We start from the raw sequence: 5,002 nt of genomic DNA on the forward strand, positions 1-5,002 counted from the left end.
AGGTGCCATTGGTCTTACCGTTTTCTTCATGGCCATGAAATTCTTCTCATATAATGCGAATTAAATATGATCCTTCACGTAATGAGTTTAGAATAACGTGGGGCACAAACCAAGCAATAAATTATCATTTAGTTGATAATCATTCCAATTGCATGGATTCCAATGATTCTTAACTAAATGATAAGATCACACACACACACTCACACACTGTATTTGTGTACGGAATAACTGTTCAGGAACATACACACACAACAGTTGTGTATGGAACTCTTCAAGAACAAGGGGGAAACCGTTATAGTGCATGGAAGGGGAATTAGGGCAACACGTGAGTGGAAAGAAACATCCCATCACACACGCTTGAAAAATCCGTTTAATTTAAAAACAGATAATACAACCATACAGAGAAGACATTTAAAAAAAGATTTACACAGAAAATTTTCGTTCCCAGTCCATTCCCTACTCACAGTCCTATGCATGTTACTTTTATTTTCCTTTGTTTGGAAATAGAAATGCACTGTCCCCTACTTTCTCGCGAACACTGCAATCTCTCTACATTCTTCTGCAGTTGTTTTTTCGTGCATATGCTTTCGTTGTGAAATATTTTCCTCCATCTGCTGTTGTATCTGAAATAAATATATACATATAAGCTAAACAGTGTCCCTTGGTCACACCACCTCCGGACCCGTCCCCGCCCTCCCTCAGGCCCAGGTGCTCCGAGGGCCCCCTTCGCAGGCTGTTTCTGAGGATGCCTGTCCCAAGGCCTCAGACTGAAGCCCCGCCCACTCTCCCCCTCCTCTGCCTTCTGGATGCCCGCCTCCATTCCGAAGTAGCGGGGAGGTGTGGGGGTGGGAGGTCGCCTCAGGCAGTGCTGCGGGCAGCCAGTTTTCCAGCGCGCCACTGGCCTCGGTGGACCCCAGCGACAGCCGGGGCCTAAGACCGGGGGTACGCGGGGACAGCGGCGACTGCGGCGGGTGTTGCGGTTGATTACGCTTGTTGTCTTCGGAGTGTACTTCCCTGGCCGCCCTTGCCACACTGGAAGAGTGTTGTGCAGCCAGCGCCATGTCTGTGAGCGAGATCTTCGTGGAGCTGCAGGGCCTTTTTCGCTGCCGGGCAGGACATCCGAGAGGTGAGCCCCCTCCCTTCCCCATTCCCCTTCCATCTCCCTGTCTAGCTGGGCCACATCGCCCGGCCCTCCTCCGTCACTGAGTCTGGGGCGGTGGGGACGCCACCGAGGGTGGGTTGCTCCCCATCTAGCTTTAGGTTAGGGCACTACCCGCCCCTAATTCTACCTCTCTGTCCTGATTCTCCGTGTTCAGGTGTCAGCTCCTCAGCATCACCTGCCTCGTTTGTGTCAGTTTTCCTTGTTTTCAGCACTTGCGTATATGGAAGGCTCGAATTGCACCTGGTCTTAAGCGAATACGCGTTTCCTGTATTTGTTGTTGGTGTCTTAAAAGCACCTGTAATCTCCTATTTCAAACTCTCCTGTGGTTTCCTATCCCACATGGGATAAAAAATCACTCTACTGTGGCCCGCATGGTCTCTCTTCAATCTCATTTTACGCCCTCTCTATGTATGATGTTCACTTTAGCTCTTTACTTCTAGTGCCCCAGTTAGCTTTCTGCCTGTTTGCCTTTACTGGAATTTGCGTCGTTCCCGTTCTTTTCCTGGTTATCACATATTATCTCCTTGACCTCGCAACCTAAACGGTCTATTTCCTGTTATGTTTTCTAGTAGGACATTAACATTTTTTTTTTAAAATGTGTGTAATGTTAATTATTTTAAAAATATCTTATTTAAATTAATTATTTAAAAAATATCTTCTCCCCCATTATATGTTAAACCACCAGAGGGAAGGGATTGTATGCTTGGTTCCCCAAGTATTTACACAGTGCCTTGCACATAAGTGTACTAAGTGAATATTTTAAAAATGAAGGCCGGGTGTGGTGCCTCATGCCTATAATCCCAGCGCTTTTGGAGGCCGAGGCTGGCAGATCACCTTAGGTCAGGTGTTCGAGACCAACCTGGGCAACATGGTAAAACCCTATGTCTACTAAAAATACAAAAGAAAACTAACTGGGAGTGGTGGTGCACACATGTAGTCCCAGCTACTGCGGAAGCTGAGGCAGGACAATCGCTTGAACCCAGGAGGCGAAGGTTGTGGTGATCTTAGATGGTACCACTGCACTCCAGCCTGGGCAACAGAGCAAGACTCTGTCTCAAAAAAAAAAAAAAAAAAAAATAGAAATACTCAACTCTTATATTGCATTTAACTCTTCATTTTACAAATTATGTTGATACGCATCATCCATTTGATAATGTGCCAATTGGATATTTGGGGTGAATGGGTGGCTGTTATCCTTTAAAGGCTACCTGAGGAATCTAAGGCTTTTTAGTGACTTTTTGAAGTGTTAGAGAGGAAATAAGTGGAAAAGTCAGGATTCCAACTTGGTTATGATAGATAACGTGTACTATCTAATGTGTTTGGTGTGAGTGTATGACAGTAATTCTGCTGAGTATCTGGTTTTTATTTTTACTTCTCTCTAGGAAATCCGAAAAGTTGTGCGGAGTTTAGAACAAACAGCTCGAGAGATTTTGACTCTACTGCAAGGGGTCCATCAGAGTGCTGGGTTTCGGGACAGTAAGTTCTTTGTTTTGTATCCAAGTATCTCTTAGGTAGAGAGTTAGTTTCTGTCTAGACGACGTTTTATAATGAAAAATGTCCATCATGATTTATGGTGAATACAAATTAAAGAAGTAGGTGATTTGGTAATTTTGATTTTTCCACTTCCACATACAGTAGTATAATTTAAACAGAGATGTTTTCTCTATCGTGAGAGCATTCTACTGATGATAATTACAATTGCTTAACCCATTTCCTGTTTAGAAAAAAAAGTGCAGCTTTCTGCCAGCACAGCCTTCTCAGGGTAAGCAGATAAAGGGTTTGTAACTCCTTTGTGTTATCCAGTGACTTTTATGTGGCCCGTGTGTGTGTGTGTGTGTGTGTGTGTGTGTGTGTGTGTAGGTGTGTGTATGTATCCAGCCTTTCAGTGATTGAATATCTTTTTTTTCCCCAACTTCCCATTGATTTGCATTATATACCTTTTAATGTGAGATTAACAGTATAAAGTGCTCTCAAATCAATGTTTACAGTCACCCTTGTGAATGGAAGTCAAATATGTCAAGTTTAGACCTGGAACCTTCATTGTAAGGCATAGCCAGCACAGCTAAAAGAGCTGAAGTATATTTTCAGTTACAAGGATGATATAATAATGCATTGACACATGCCAGAGGCAAGTCATTTTTCTTACTGATACAGAGTTGGTTATCTTGATTGGGAATAGTTGGTAAAGGCATTTTTCTATCACATACGGGAAGAAGGAGCAATCTGATATTAAGCATTCTCTCAGGAGTGAACAGGAATAGCGGCTGGCGTGCAGCCCCTGAAGGATGATATTATTTATGACAACGTAGCCAATTACCAATGTGTCTCCTAATATATTCCCTTTTAAGAAGTTGTTTATTTTTCAGTATAGCTAGTTAGTAGGGAAACTAGGGATGGTATTTTGAGAGCCAGGTTGAAAAGCAGAGATGTGTACCTTAGTTGTGAGTTGATTCATTTCAAGATAGATTACTTAGATTATTAAGCGAGAACTGTATTTGAAATTTGGTAAGTTTTTCATGATTACATTTGGTTATCTTTTGTGATTAGCTCCAAAGAGGTGTTTGAAAGCTCAAGAACATTTAGGCACAGTAAAAACACATCTAACATCTTTGAACACCAAGTGTCCTGCCGAACAGTATTACAGGTTTGTAAGAAAAATAGCATTTCATAACGTTAAGTAAAGAAAAGGAGAAAAATTATATGTGCCAAATGATGGCTTACAACTAGGTAAACATTCTAATGTGTAGAAGTAACAAAAAGAGAAGAACCAAACTAATAATGGTCATGACAAAAATTCGTGACTTTTTCTTCGTCTTTTTACTTTCTAAATCTTCTTAAGGAATATTTATTACTCTACATTTATTTAGTACAGTCAGTACCTGTTTACATGCCACTTAGATTTGCCACTTGTTAACATTTTGCTACATCTGCTTAATCTTCTTTTCTGTCTTTGCCAACCATTTGAAAGTTAGTTGCAAATATGATAAGTGCTTTCTTAAATGCTTTATCATGCACTTTCTAACAGGAAGTATATTCTTTGACACAAATCGACAGCATTTTGATAATACTACTTTTTGAGGGAAGACTGAATTGAATTTTGCTTAAGAGCTCAAAAAATCCACAGTGCGGTCTCGTTGCCGAGGGTGTGAATATATTAAAAAGCCAATTTTTAAAAGATTCATCCTTCACTTAATTTTGGAGAAATTATGTGTATATTTTTATATTCTGAGGCTTAAATTGCATTCACAGCGTGAGTTTATTTTCCTCTGTTTTTTAGTTGAGCCAGATCGGGAGAAAGGATTTCGTCTGGTTGTAGAAGATTATCTCTCAGGAGTTCTAATTCTTGCCAGTGAACTGGTAAGCTCAGTAATTTGCTAGTTGCTTTTTTGATCTTTCTGCTTCACTGTCAGTTTTTAAAATGGGTACCAAAATTCAGGAAGTCTTAAATCTTTTCTGAGCCATCTCTCAGTCACCGGTTAGTCATTGACTGGCACTGTATGTGTTACAGTTTACTAGGCATCAGAGAAAAGCTGGATCAAATGATGAGTACATACTTACTGAGTTACGATTTTTTTTTTTTTATTTTTTGAGGCAGAGTTGTGCTCTTGTCGCCCAGGCTGGAGTGCAGTGGTGGGATGTTGGCTCACCACAACCTCTGCCGCCCAGGTTCAAGTGATTCTCCTGCCTCAGTCTCCTGAGTGGCTGGTATTATAGGCACGTGCCACCAAACCCGGCTAATTTTTTGTTTTTAGTAGAGACGGGGTTTCTGTAGGTTGATCAGGCTGGTCTGGAACTCCCAACCTCAGGTGATCTACCCGTCGTGGCCTCCCAAAGTGCTGG

At 41.6% G+C, this 5,002-nt stretch overlaps 1 pseudogene; it reads left to right on the plus strand.

The window, feature by feature from the left end:
- Positions 1 to 899: 899 nt before the first annotated feature.
- The window catches only part of LOC108297666, a 4,921-nt pseudogene continuing 818 nt past the window's right edge, over positions 900 to 5,002 (plus strand).

The sequence above is a fragment of the Cebus imitator genome, unplaced genomic scaffold (assembly GCF_001604975.1).
Source record: "Cebus imitator isolate Cc_AM_T3 unplaced genomic scaffold, Cebus_imitator-1.0 Scaffold825, whole genome shotgun sequence".
NCBI lineage: Eukaryota > Metazoa > Chordata > Mammalia > Primates > Cebidae > Cebus > Cebus imitator.